This window comes from Ornithorhynchus anatinus, chromosome 10 (assembly GCF_004115215.2).
Source record: "Ornithorhynchus anatinus isolate Pmale09 chromosome 10, mOrnAna1.pri.v4, whole genome shotgun sequence".
Classification (NCBI taxonomy): Eukaryota; Metazoa; Chordata; class Mammalia; order Monotremata; family Ornithorhynchidae; genus Ornithorhynchus; species Ornithorhynchus anatinus.
The window spans coordinates 13465248-13480569 of NC_041737.1; the positions used below are offsets into that span (position 1 = coordinate 13465248).

The 15322-nt window shown below is 48.7% G+C and overlaps 1 non-coding gene across 1 annotated transcript; it reads right to left on the reverse strand.

Annotated features, from left to right (window-relative positions):
• Positions 1-1182: 1182 nt before the first annotated feature.
• On the reverse strand, positions 1183-1320 carry LOC114814866. The gene has a single exon (XR_003762662.1). It is a non-coding gene; the product is annotated as a small nucleolar RNA SNORA7 (small nucleolar RNA).
• Between the last annotated feature and the right edge of the window lie 14002 nt (positions 1321-15322).

A 15322-nucleotide genomic window follows, 5' to 3' on the forward strand; every position in this document is an offset into this window, starting at 1 on the left:
TACTGGAGTAGATTCAAGGTAATTAGGTCAGACACAGTCCCCATCCCATATGGGGCTCATAGGTTAAGTAGTGCTTGGCACATAGTAAGCGCTTAGCAGATATCACAGTTACCATTAAGTAGGAGGGAGAACAGGTATCGAATCCACATTTTACAGATGAGAAAACTGGGATGCAGAGAACTGAAGCGATGTACTCAAGGTCACATAGCAGGCAGGTGAAAGAGCTGGAATTAGAATCCAGATCCTCTGAATCATGAGCTCAAACCTCTGGAGTCGAGTGGGGTTACTCTGGAAAGTCTTCATGGAAGGAGAAGAGGTGAGCAGAAATTTCAAGGGGGAAATGGAAAAAGGTGATGATTCACGTAGACCAGTCGTTTGGTTCAAAGATGACACTACCGATGGAGAGGTTGTATCCCGAGTGTCACTGAGTGTGATCTTTGCTACGCTTGGCTGCTTCGTCCATGAAAATGCAATAGTGCATCTTGAAATGACTCAGGACGTTGATGAACATTGCTCCAGACATCACTGGCTAAAAGGAGAACGGTAAGTCCAACAGGATTGCCATTGAGGTGTGTTTGCAGTAGTGGTGGAAATTTGCACTGGACCATTCCCATTCTTTGGCCTGAACCACCCGTGCCCATTGGCACACCCCACAGGGTGGCTGGTAGGGGGAATATGTGCAGTCTGTGGTCACAGAACGGAAAATCTCGGACGTCTCACATTCACAGACACCACCGGGTCCTCACCGATCAGCCATTGCTGAGAATGACCTTCAGAGTGGCGTAGTACGGGTCGGAGAGGGTCTTGTCCTTTTCTTATGAAGATAAGAGACAAGCAAAGATGAGAAGTGTTAAACAAAACAACAAAACTACCGTTGTTCTTCATACACTAGATGGACCAGAGATGGGAAATGGCGTCAGGGCCAGGGGAACGACGCTTCCCAGAACTCTTCCTTAGTCTCGTCTTATGCTGTTGAATCGTCTCCGACCCGTAGCGACACCATAGACACATCTCTCCCAGAACGCCCCACTTCCATCTGCAATCGTTCTGGTAGCGTATCTGTAGAGTTTTCTTAGTAAAATTATGGAAGTGGTTTACCATCGCCTCTTTCCGTGTAGTAAACCTGAACCTCCGCCTTCGACTCTCTCCCGTGCCTCTGTTGCTCAGCACAGGTGAGTTTTGACTTGTAGCAGATTGCCTTCCATTCGCTAGCCAATGCTCAAGCTAGGAATGGAATGGATTTGCCTCTGCTTGACTCTTCCTCCCATAATCGAGACTGCTAGACTACTGGAATCTCTCCAGGTACGACCCTGAGAGGATAAACGCTTCCTTAGCAAATAACCCAAAAAGTTGTGGAAATGGGGAGGCAACTCCATTTAAATGGCTGATGATAACTGATATTTGTTAAGCCCTTATTATGTGCCAACCACCGTACTAAGCACTGGGGTGTATACAAGCAAATAGGTAGGACACAGTCCGTGTCCCACATGGGGCTCACAGTCTTAATCCCCATTTTACAGATGAGGTAACTCAGGCACAGAGAAGTGAAGTGACTTGCTCAAGGCCACACAGTAGTCCGGTGGCAGAGGCAGGATTAGAACGAGCTGATGAGTTAACTGCATCTCACTCAGAGAAATGATTGTGCTGAGAGGACCTCGGCATCAATATGTCATAGAGAAAGCTTTGGTCACTCTACTGCAGGGTAAGATCTTAGTAATAATAGTAATCACTCCAATAGTAATTAATAGTAAGCACTGGAATAGATACAAGATAATCAGGTCCTACATGGGGCTCATAGTCTAAGTAGGAGAAAGAACAGGTTTTGAATCCCCATTTTGCAGATGAGGGGAACTGAGGTTCAGAGAAGTTAAGTGACTTGCCCAAGGTCACACATGAGGTAAGTAGCAGAGTCAGGATTAGAGCCCGGGTCTTCTGACTTCCAGGCCCGTGTTCTTTCCTCCAAGCCACACTGCTTTCCTACACTATACCATCGTCCCAAGACAATACTTTCAGGTGTCATTTCTCTAGTTTTACTACTAGAAGAGAGATTTTTACTAATTTACTACTAGAAGTGTTAAGAGATGGTAAGATCTTGAGGTGAAAATTCTTGCATCAATTCACGAGGGAGGGCATGAATTTATAACTTCGACAGAAGGAGAAGAACCACTGGGAGAAAGGGGTTCAAAAATACACAAGGGTCGTTCGGAGAAGATAACATGCTACAGAATACTTTATGAAAAAAAGAAAAAGGTTTCTGTTCCCTCGGAATTGGACGCGCTCGTTACTAAAGCTGAGAAACCACTACCGCAATGAGCAGAACAACCTTCTATTTCTGCAACCTTCTGCAAAAATTCAGAATTATATTACAACCTCGTGATGCGGTGATACGAGGATCGTGGCCGAGCTGCGTGAGAGAAGTCTGTCTCTAGAATGGTTTATTTGTTTATTCCTATTTCCGGACAGTCGCCGTTATTGATTGCAGCTACGTTTTTCCTCCAATTCAAGCGCACCACGTACATTGTGCATCCTCATCTCCCCAGTTGGATTGGTGGCCCAAACGTGTGGATTCTGTCCTCTACTTTAATGGCACTCTCCCAAGTCCCTCGTCCACTGCCCTGTGCACAGTAGGCTTCCAGCACAGTGCCCTACAGAGAAGCAGCGTGGCTCAGTGGCAAGAGCCCGGGCTGGGGAGTCAGAGGTCATGGGTTCAAATCCCGGCTCAGCCCCTTGTCAGCTGTGTGACTTTGGGCAAATCACTTAACTTCGCTGTGCCTCAGTTACCCCATCTGTAAAATGGGGATGAAGACTGTGAACCCCACATGGGACAACCTGATCACCTTTTATCCTCCCCAGTGCTTAGAACATTGCTTTGCACATAGTAAGTGCTTAAATGCCATTATTATTATTAAGTTTCTGTACAGTGTTCCAGAAACGGTATTCTTGCTCCCTCAGACTCCTGCCCTCACTCCCCTGCTGCTTCTGTCCTCACTTTGGTCCTACCCTCGCTCTCCCCAGCTTCTGCCCTCACTTCCCCCAGCCCCTGCCCTCACTTAGGTTCTACCCTTGCTCCCCCCAGCTCCTGCCCTCTCACTCAGCTCCTGCCTCACTCCCCCTAGCTCCTGCCCTCACTCCCTCCCCCCCGCTTCTGCCCTCACTCCCCCCTATTCCTGTCCTCACTTTAGTTCTGCCCTTGCTCCCCCCAGCTCCTGCCTCCTCACTCCCCCAGCTCCTGCCTTCATTCCCCCTACTCCAATACCTCACTTTGGTCTTACTCATGGTCAACCCAGCTCCTGCCCTCACTCCCCCCATGCCCCTGCCTTCACTCCCCTCCTGCCCTCACTCCCCCAATGCTCCTGCCTTCGCTCCTCTCCTGCCCTTACTCCTTCAGCCACCCAGAGTGTCCTTCCCCGCCATCCCCCCGGCAACAGCCTGGGGCTGTGGGTTGGACCCTCCCCTCCCCCCCCAGCAGTAAGAGTAGCCGCAGAGCAGAGCCTGGCCATGTCCACGGCAGCAGTCACTCCTACTGGAGCTGAGACCCAAGCTCACACCCTTCCTCCTGTGTGGAATTCTGCACCTGCCCTGCTTTCAAATCCACCAGACCACAGCTCTCCCCACCTTCAAAGCCCCCCAGAAATCCCTCCTCCAGGAGGCCTTCCCCAGTCCATTTCTCCTCTCCCTGCTCATATCCGCCCCAATCCTACCTCAGCACTTGGGCTCCACCTCTGCTCTTCTGCAGTCACAAGCACCTGGGGCAGCAGACCTGTGCCGACCCACTACTTGAGCACCTGAGCATCTGTCCACCCACATTTAGATCTAGCAATTCTCTTTATTAACCTTTCTGTAAATACTTCGAGTCTGTCTCCCTCTCTGGATAGTTAGCTCCTTCAGTTCAGGGATCGTATCTCCTAACCACCGTACTCTCCGAAAAATTTAGTACAGTGCTCTGCATAATAATAATTATAGTATTTGTTAAGTGCTTACTATGTGCCAGGCACTGTACTAGGCTCTGGCTAGATAAAAGCAAATCGGGCTGGACACAGTCCCTGTCCCTTGTGGGGCTCACAATCTCAATCCCCATTTTACAGGTGAGGGAACTGAGGCACATAGAAGTGAAGTGAGGTGCCCAAGGTCACAGCAGACAAGTAGCAGAGCTGGGAGTAGAACCCACGACCTTCTGACTCCTAGGCCTGTGCTATCTCCATTATGCCATGCACGCAATCAATCATATTTATTGAGTTTTTACTATGCAAAGAAGAGTGTACTAAGCTCTCGGGCGAGTACAAAGTAACAGAGTTGGTAGACACATTCCCTGCCCATACTGAGTTTACAGTCGGTGCTCTGTAAGTATGATTGTTTGATTAATTGATCCAGACAGGTTAGGAGAAGGGCTGACAATTGAGAAGTGGCTTGGTAGGAGGTTTGGGGGTGCAATTGACTGGCTGGATGGGGAGTCTTCTGAGGGGGTGGATTGAAGATAAACGTGTTTTTCTCTGGCGAGCTCACATTTTGAAAGATGATGAAAAGGCTTTTTTCATTTTTGAGGGAGTCAGTTCTTTGAAAAGGCCGCCTCACTGTTTCTGCGGTGAGCACTGTGGAGGGTGTGTATCTGCGTGGGCAGAATGGGGAGGCTGAATGGGGCCGTCACCCTGCCTCTCTCCCTCGCCGGGCACTCTCTTTCACCTGTCTACCTCTTTCTTTTCCGCCCTTTCTCCCCTGTATTCTGTCCATATTGAAGTCTCTTCTTCCAGGAGGCCCTTCGTCCCCCACCTCCCAACACACACACACTTTTTGCACCAGAAAATCTGGTCACCTGAATCTAGAGGTGCCTCTGCCCCCAGTACCGCGGTCTAGTGGAAACATTATGGACCTGAGAGTCAGAAGATCTATGTTCTATTCCCAGCTCTGTCACTTGACTACTCTGTGACCTTTGGCAAGTCATTTCACTTCTCTGCCCACCTCAGTCCCCTCATCTGTAAAACGGGGATTTAATAACTTTTCTCCCTCCTCCTTACACAGTGAGCCCCTTGTGGGACAGGGATCGTGTCTGACCTGATTATCTTTTTATCTGCCCCAGCACTTAGTGCAGTGCTTAGGACAAATACTACTCTTATTATTAATTGTTACTAGGACTAATTAATAATAAATGATTATTAACAGAAGGACCTGGGATCTAATCCCAGCTCCACCACCTGTCTGCTAAGTGACTTTGGGTAATTCGCTTTGCTTCTCTGTGCCTCAGTTACCTCATCTATAAAATGGGGATTAAAACTGTGAGCCCCATGTGGGACTGTGACAGTGTCCAACCTGATCAGTTTGTATCTACTCCTGCTCTTAACACAATGCCTGGGACATAGCAAGCACTTAAATGCTATAAAAAGAAAAAAAGAGTGGCAGCAGCAGGAGGGCAGGCCAGTTCCCCCACCCCCACCTCAGGGCGGCCCCTGCTCCAAAGACATTGACTTTTTATTTTGATGGCGGGGGTGAACTTGGAGGTGGAGGTTTGAGGAGATGAAGAAGAAGTGGAAGGGGAGGAAGGAGAAAAGAGGAAAGTAGGGGAAGAGAGGGAGAGAACAGTAGAGAGAGGAAAAGAAGAGGAGAAAGAGGGGAAGAAAAAAGGAAAGTATCATCATCAATGGTATTCCTTGAGCGCTTACTGTGGGCAGAGCACTGTACTGAGCACTTTGGAGAGTACGATACAGTGGAGTTGGTAGACACGTTCCTTACCCACAACGAGCTTACAGTCTGGAGGGGGAGACGGGCAGTAATATAAATAAATCATTTATGGATATGTACGTAAGTGCTTGGGGATTGAAGGTGGGGTGGATATCAGATTTCCTAAAGGTCACAGATTCAAGTGCATAGATGATGCAGAAGGGAGAGGGAACGTAGGAAAAGAAGACTTAATCAGGGAAGGCCTCCTGGAGATAATAATAATAATTATGTTGGTATTCGTTAAGCGCTTACTATGTGCAGAACACTGTTCTAAGCGCTGGGGTAGATACAGGGTAATCAGGCTGTCCCACGTGAGGCTCACAGTTAATCTCCATTTTACAGATGAGGTAACTGAGGCACAGAGAAGTGAAGTGACTTGCCCACAGTCACACAGCTGACAAGTGACAGAGCTGGGAGTCGAACCCATGACCTCTGACTCCGAAGCCCAGGCTCTTTCCACTGAGCTATGCTGCTTCCGAGGAGATGTGACCTTAATAATGCTTTGAAGGTGGGGAGAGCGGTGGCCTGGCGTATACGGAGGGGGAGGGATTTCTAGGCAAGAGGGAGGATGTGGGAAAAGGGTCAACAGGGAGAGAGATGAGATCAGGTCATGGTGAACAAGCTAGCACTAGAGGAGTGAAGTATGCGGGCTGTGCCAGCGTAGAAGATCAGTGAGATAAGATAGGAAAATAAAGAGCATCTCCTCCACCACTTAAATCAGTAAACTCATTGTGGATAAGTAATGTGCCTACCAACTCTGTTGTGTTTTACTCTCCCAAGCTTTTAGTACAGTGCTCTGCACCCAGTAGCCGCTCAATAAATACCATTGATGAAGATGATATTTATTGAATGCCTACTGTATGCAGAACACTGTTCTAAGTGCTTGGGAGAATACAGTGCCATAGATAGAGGTGTTAGATGTGACACCTGCCCTCTAGGAATTGACACTTTCCTTCTGGTTCTCACCTGGCACAGGGGCCAGACACTGATGACTCCTTTTGCCCCCACTCTCTTACCTCCCCCCAACTCCTTAATGCCCTAAGGGTTCACCTCGCAGCAGCCATGACACTGCCTCGGCTCTTGATTCACCCTTCAGGGGCCCTCGGAGGCTCTGGGCGCTACGGTCTTGGTGATGTCGGAGTGACACAGTTGGCCTCGTGCCCACAGCTTTCCAGGGTAGAAGGGCAGCGTAACTAATCCACCATGTCCTTAGATTTGGGAAGGAACATGAGGAAGAGCCAAGATGGCATCTCCATGTTGACCCCAGTTGGGGTTACCAATTGGGGATGGAATCTCTATGGAGGATGGGGTCTCCGGGCACGGGCGTGGGAGCTGGGGTCTCCATGGAGCGAACAGGCTCTTGACGTCCAGCCCTCTCACACCCAGCTCCTCCTTGCCCTAATAATAACAAAAATTGTGATATTCGTTAAGCACGAACACTGTACTAACCACTGAGGTAGATACAATCAATTAATTTGGACCCATACACAGTCCCACAGAAAGCTGACGGTCTAAGGGAGAGGCAGAGCAAGTATTTTTATCCCCATTTTATAGATGAGGAAACTGAGGCAAATAGCAGTGAAATGCCTTGCCCAACTTCATACCGCAAACAAGTGTTAAAGCTGGGATTAGAACCCAGGTTCTGACTCCCATGCCCAATTTCTTTCCACTAGACCACACTGCTTGCACTGCAGAGACCCCCCCCAGCCCCAATCTGCACCAAGGAGCCGAGCCTTGCCCGGAGCCTGTTCGCTCCATGGAGACCCCAGCTCCCACGCCCGTGCCCGGGGACCCCATCCTCCATAGAGATTCCATCCCCAATTGGTAACCCCAACTGGGGTCAACATGGAGGTGCCATCTTGGCTCTTCCTCATGTTCCTTCCCAAATCTAAGGACATGGTGGATTAGTTACGCTGCCCTTCTACCCTGGAAAGCTGTGGGCACGAGGCCAACTGTGTCACTCCGACATCACCAAGACCGTAGCGCCCAGAGCCTCCGAGGGCCCCTGAAGGCGGGCTCAGGGAGCCAGCCCTGGGCCACAGTCTTGACCTTAAGGACTTAGTCCGCCCCTTCACCACCTGCCGGCAAGGAGCAGCCCCCTGTCGCTAGGAGCCCACAGAAAGCTAGAGTATTCGCTGAGTAAGTACCATTGATTGACTTGAAGCAGTGTGGATGGTGGAAAGAGCAGGGGCCTGGGAGTGACTCCAATCCTGACTGCACCGTTTTTCAGCTGGATGACCTGGGACAAGTCACTTCACTTCTCCGGGCCCCAGTGTCCTCATCTCTAAAATGGGAATTCTTTGCCTGATCTCCCTCCCCGTTAGACCGTGAGCCCCATGTGGGACAGGGACTGGGTTCGACCTGATTATGTTTTGTCTACTCCAGTGCTTGATTCAGTAGTTGGCACATAGCAAACGCCTAACAAGCAACAGTTATTCAATAATTCAAGATGATACGGAACAAAACCCCCGCAACTCGTTCTTTGGCCAGAGCGTGTTTGCGGACCCTTCTGACTGAACTTGCACCCCTCTTCCTCCCCCCGGCCCCTCTGCCCCCCAATCCCTTTCCCCTCCCCACATATCGCTGATTTCATACCTGAACGGTTTACTTTATAACACCAAAAGTCATAAATTCAGGGTGAAGAATTGTGGTATTGTGGCCAGGCACATCTAATGTCTCAGCTGCAAAGGCAGAAAGGGTGAACATGATCTGAAGGGTGAAGAAGTGATGCTCGGAGCTTGTGGGTGTGTTTCCAAGAAAAGATTCTGTTTGCGTACAGTGTCTGGGTGGTGTAGCCGCTCCACGGGCGGCAATGTGGCCTCAAAAGATCCAGCCGCTTCTTGATGTGGGTCGGGGAGACCGTTAAGAACCTATCTCCAGCGGGGGAGGGTGGGGATGGGGGGTGCCTCCCGGGAACTGGAGCACCTGCCCCACACTCACAGGTGTGTTTGACACATAGTAAGTGCTTAACAAATACCATAATTATATTATTATTATTACTACTGGGCTCTACCCCCTCCTGGACAGCTATAAGATCTTGAGCAAGACTGGCATCAGGACCGTGAGCTCCCTCTAGACTGGGAGCTCACTGTGGGCAGGGAGTGTGCCTGTTTGTCCTCGTATTGTACTCTCCCAAGCGCTTAGTACAGTGCTTCGTACACAGTAAGTGCTCAATAAATATGATCGAATGAATGAATGAGAGTTGGGTCCATTTCTCACCCTGTGGAGTTTGCCCGCAGTCCTGATACCTTTATTAAAAAAAAAAAAAGGTATTCGTTAAGCGCTTAATATGTGCCAGGCACTGTGCTAAGTGCTGGGATAGATACAAACTAATCAGGTTGGACGCAGTCCAGTCCCACAATCTCAGTCCCGCATTTACAGATGAGATAACTGAGGCACAAAGAAGTAAAGGGTCTCACCTGAGGTCCTACAGCAGACTAGTGGCGGAGCCAGCATTAGAATCCAGGTCTTCTGACTCCCAAGCCCATGTTCTATCCTCTAGACCGGGATGCCTCTCACTAAGTACTACGCTGTACACGCAGTAAGCTCTCGATAGATATGATCGATTGATTGATTGATTGGAGGCTGGACCCTCCAAGCGGTGTTTGACATATATTTCCCCCTCATAATCTTGATGGTTGAATTTTATCTTGGTTCCATCGTAATTTATTCTCACGGTTCTGGGTGTTTGTTCTCAACCTCCGGCTTGGATCGAATCCCCTCTCGAAGGCAGGGAACTGAATCTGAGTCAATTTTCCCCTCTAAACTATAAACTCGTTGTGGGCAGGGAATGTTTCCGTTTGTCGTTGTAGTGTACTCTCCCACGTGGTTAGTACAGTGCTGTGCCCCCAGTAAGTGTTCAATAAATACGATTGAATGAATGAGTGAATAAATACGACTGAGTTTAAGACAGTGCATGGCGAGCTGTGAAGGCTTCACAGACGTTAGTAACAGTAATACTGTAATGAGGGGTTGCAAATGCCAAATGCAAATATGAGCCCTTAAGAACACATCTGCGGTCCCCTACAGAAGGATTTTGTATATGGTGTATATGAACGTGTGAATATGTGTGCGAATGCGTATGTGAGTCTATTTTTGAAACTCATATTTAAAATAGAACACATAACTTTCTTATCAAAATTGTGAACATGCCTTTATTTAATCTTTTCTGTTTGACCAGAGCTTTGGGTTAGCTACAGGAGAGGGATGGACGGGTTTTCGCATACTTTTAGCGGAAGACGAGGCTCTTTAGATTAGAATGTACATTTTGGTTCAACTGGTATTTCCGAGTTGAAAATGGCTGTTTATTCCAAAACACTGCTGGGGGAAAGTCCTACACAGCTTGAAGAGAAAAAAAATCTTTGGGTTAATCTTGGAGAAAATGCTGAAAGTGCCAGTTTGGTTTTAAGTGGCACACCAGTTAACTGAGGCCACAGCCCCGTGAGCAAAAATCATTTAAGCAAACGGATTGTAGGTAAGTAAAAACTTCACTAAAAATCAGAAAGTCCACATGGGGAAATGTTTCCAAAACTGACTGATGATCCTCAGCTGCAGTCATTGTAGTGGTTATATCTGATTATATCTCTGATTAACTGTACTGGAGCAAGTCACTTAACTGTACTGAGTGCTGGGAAAAGGGGGGGACGGATCCTGAAGAAGTCACAGTTCCTGGCCCATGCGGTGCTCACATGTTTATAGTGCTGAGACGGATAGGAAAAGTTGGGAAAATTTGGCCAGGCGGAAGTTGGTGGGGCTTTTTAACTCGTCTGCCAAGACCGATATTTGTGCATCCATTCTTTCAAGCTTCGCATCACAAGAGACCAGGAAGTGAAAGCAAACAGTCTTCACCTTTTTTACTCTCCCCTTGAAAGCAATCCCCTTATGTGTGGAGGTTTAACTGCCCACTCGTCGTAGATTGTGTAATCTGTAGGATTGATATGAAAACAATTCCATTTCCAGAGAGCACAAAACATGTACCCACCCAAAACCAGCCCTAAAGAGGACGCAGTACACCGAGCCATGACTCGTTCCTGATTTAAGGTTTGGGTTTGGGAGCTGCCTCTAATGGATATAAAATAACTGCTTCAAACATATACCTACAGGTCTGAATGTTTCTTCGGAATGTTCACGGGAAGCAGTGTGGCTTAATGGAAAGAGCACAGACCTGGGAGTCCGAAGACCGGGGTTCCAACACGGGACTGGAAATCAGAGTCATTCAATCGTTTTTATTGAGCACTTACTGTGTGCACGGTACTGTACTTGGGAGAGGACAACGTAAGAATATCACAGACACGTTTCTTGCCCGCAATGAGCTTACAGTCTAGAGGAAGAGATAGTCATTAATACAAATAAATAAAATTACAGATATGCACATAAGTGCCGTGGGGCTGTCAGAGAGGATGGGATGAATAAAGGAAGTAAGTTGGGGTGATACAGAAGGGAGTGGGAGAAGAGGAAAGGAGGCCTCAGTCAGGGAAGGCCTCATGAAGGAGATGTCCCTTCGATAAGGCTTTGAATCCAGAGAGAGTAATTGCCTGTCGGATATGAAAAGGGAGGGCGTTCCGGGTCAGAGGCAGGACGTGGGTGAGAGGTCGGCGGAGAGATAGACGAGATCAAGGCACGGTGAGAAGGTTAGCATTAGAGGAGCAAAGCGAGTGGCTCGGTTGTGGTAGGAGATAAGTGAGGTGAGGTAGGAGGGGGCAAGGTGATTGGGGGCTTTGAACCTGATGGGAAGGAGCCACCACTGTTTGATGCAGAGGTGAAGGGGCAACCACTGGAGGTTCTTGAGGAGTTGGGAAAACACGGCCTGAACGTTTTCCTAGAAAAAATGATCCAGACAGGGGAGTGAAGTATGGGCTGTAGTGGGGAGAGTCAGGAGGCAGGAAGGTCAGCAAGGAGACTGATAGAATCAGCAAGGCAGGCTAGGATAAGCGCTTGGACTATTATGGTAGCAGTTTGGATGGAGAAGAAAAGGCAGATTTTAGCGATGTCATGAAAGTAAAAACGACAGGATTTAGTAACGGACTGAATGTGTGGGTTGAAATGAGAGAGAGGAGTCGAGGATGACGCCCGGGTTCCGGGCTAGTGAGACGGGAAGGAAGGTGGCGCCGTCTACAGTGATGAGAAAGTCGGGAGAAGGACAGGGTTTGGGTGGGAAGTTAAGGACAAGTTTGAGACCTGGGTTCTAATCCCAGATCTGCCACAGACCTGCTGTGTAACCTCGGGCAAGTCACTTAACATCTCTGTGCCTCAATTCCTTCATCTGCAAAATGAGGATTCGATCCCTGCTCTCCCTCCTATTTAGACGGTGAGCCCCATGTGGGTCCTGATTATCTTGTATATACCCCAATACTTAGTACAGTGGTTGGCAAATAATAAACAGCGAATACCATTACAACTATTAAAATTCATACCTACAGGTCTAAATGTTTCTTCCTTTCATAAGCGAAGTGTATTATTTTTATTACGATGATTACGTGCTCCATATTGAGATGAAGAATGCCTTTTGATTCTATCTACTCAGTTGTTGGCATATGTGAAAAGAAGTATCATCTAGAATGAAATGGTAGCATTTAAATCAAAAGTGAAAGGTTTCTCCTTTTTTCTATTCTTGGTAACTGCAAACTTTCAGGTCTTATCTCTGACACTGATATACCTTCCTATTGATTTCCCTATTCAAGGGCAGGCTATCTGATCTTCACATCTCAATTTTTGAGTGTGCAGATGCAGATAGAGAAATGTAATGAGCCAGCTATATATAGAGATGTGGAAACCACCTTTCCAGTGAAAGAGCTGATGAGAAGTCAGATGAGAAGTTCAAAGGCAGCTCAGGCACATTTCTGAGACATTCCTGTCTGCACTCTGACATTTCTAATCCCAGCTCCGCCACTTGTCTGCTGTGTGACCTTGACCGAGTCACTTCGCTTCTCTGCACCTCAGTTACCTTGTCTGCAAAATGGGGATTGAGACCGTAAACCTCGCGTGGGACAGCTCGCTGTGAGCAGGAAACGGGTCCACTATGTTGTTATATTGTACTGTCCCAAGCTTCATTCTAGCAATACCGGGGCCCCATCCAACGCCACGCCACATTAAGGGTTCAATAACTACGATCAACTGACTGGGTGACTTGGACCGTATCCAACCTGATTAGCTCGTATCTACCCAGCGCTTAGTACAGGGCCAGCCATATAATAAATGCTTAACAAATACCATAAAAAATAATAATAATTTTCATGGCTGCTAGGGATTCTTGGGCTAGGGAGGGAGAGCCTAATATAAGTGAAGCCCCTGCCTCTCATGTCTCCTCCTGCCCTCCCAACCCTTGCACTGACACTCCTGCTAGTCTCTCTCCCTAGTGGAATCTCTTTGCCACACCCTTCCCTCTTCCTTCCCCTCCAATTCCCCCTTCCTCCACGAAGCCTTCCGTGGTTCAAGAGGGTGGGGAGCCCAGCTTCTCCCTCCTCTTGCTGCAGAACCCCCAGACACTGACCGGATCTAGATCAAAGACCCCCAAGTTGGCAATAATCGTGAGACGGCCTCAGGATGGGTGTCGTCTGTGATTTTGTGAGGTCTCGGAGACGGGATAAAGACATGGGTTTCTGCGAGCAGATGGGAATCCTGTCGCACGAGCCCCCTTCTCAACCTCACCAAACCACGGGTCGAGTTCAATCCCGGAAAATGGTCTGCTTGGTTTCTGGGGCTCAGTAGCCACCCACCTCTGGTTTCCTTTCTGAAACTGAAGTGGTTGAGAGAGGAGCGAGGGTCAAGGCATCAAGAGTATTTATTCAGCACTTACTATGTGCAGAGCTTGAGAGAGAACAATATAACAATGAACAGACACATTCAAGTTCAATAACTGCGGAGTGAGATGACCACATGGAGGAGGTGCACAGAAGGATTCGGTTTTGGGTTTTGGGTTTTGTTTTAATGGTGTTTGTTAAGTGCTCACTCTGTGCCAGGCACTGTGTACTAAGCGCTGGGGTAGATAAAGTTAGTCAACTTTGACAAAGCCCCTGTCCCACGTGGAGTTGACAGTCTTAATCCTTGTTTTACAGACGAAGTAACTGAGGCCCAGAGAAATGAAGTGACTTGTCCAAGGTGACACAGCAGATAAGTGGTGGAGTTGGGATTAGAACCCAGGCCTTCTGACTCCCAGGCCTGTGCTCTTTCCGCTGGACATGCACTCCTCTGCTCTTCCTTACACAAAGCTGGAATCCAGGCCTCACCCCAGCAACACCCAAGCCCCATCCGACCACCCCCATCCCCCCTGCCCCCGGACCACATCTGCCAGCATCTTGCAGCCCGTTTTCTGGATCCCTCCAGGACTGTGGCCGAATCCATCCCCTCTAAAATTGAAACAAACCCATCTTATTCAGGCTGTAGGGAACCTTCCTTCCCCACACCCTTCCCCCACGCAACTCCAGTGGACACAGGCAGCCCCGGACAGGGGTGTCCCTTCCGCCGTGACGCCATGGCCCCCATGGCTGCGCCCTGTGGAACGTAGACCCATCAGAGCTGCCTGACCTTCACAGCCCTAGAGAGAGCTCTGAGCCTCCACTCCCTAAACCAGGCCATTGAAGTTCTCTCCTTCATGATTGGGGCCCTCCTACCGAATGCAGTTTGTCCCCAATGGTTGCTCGTCGGCTCTGCCGCCTTATCCGATCCCTGACCTCCACTTCCTGCATGACCGTTCACCTGTTCTCCCCATCACTTTGGCCCGATCTGATGCCGGATTTCTGGGGAACTGATCCGGCCCCCCTTTCTGGTCCCGAGCCCACGGTCACCTCCCTGCCCCACCCCGGCTCCTGGCTTGATCACCCGGCCATCCTGGAGTCAATCAATCGATCGATCCTATTTATTGAGCACTTATTGTGGGCAGTGCACTGTACTGAGCACTTGGGAGAGTACAATAGAGTCGGTAGATACATTGCCTGCCCACGATGAGCTGACAGTCTGGAGTCTACTGGTGAAGACTTCACAGGGTTATTGCCATTCAGGAGTCTACACATCCAACAGTGAGGAGAAAATACCTTAAATTTATGTAGCACTTTGATTATCCCAAATCTCTTTCACGGCATCCCCACGGCATAAGGTGAGACAGGTATTATTATGCCCATTTTACAGATGAAACTGAGGCATCGAAGTATCGAGAAGAGATACCAGTCACACAATAGGCCCTTGACAGAGTCCAAAATAGAACCCATGACTCCCAAGATTATTGTGGGCAGGGAACCTGTCGGCCAACTCTGTTGTATCGTACTCTCCCAAGTGCTTACTACAGTGCTCTGCGCATAGTAAGGACCCAATACATACCAACAGTTGATTCCCAGAGCTGCACCCTTTCCGCTGGACTGTTGTGCCTTCTGGGAAAATCTGAAATCTTTGAGCTCTGCTCTCCCAGATCTTTCCTCCCTCTGAAATATTCAGCAGGAATGGAGGGGGCAAAAGCCAGGAACCACACAGCCCACAGTCCCGGCCACCAGAGGTCTGGTCCTTACTGCGTGCCAAGCACTGTGCTAAGCTCTGGGTTGAATACAAGAAAAATCAATACATAAATAGAGTCACTTGATTTATCTGTGCTCCCATCTTCTCAACTATGAAATGGGAATTC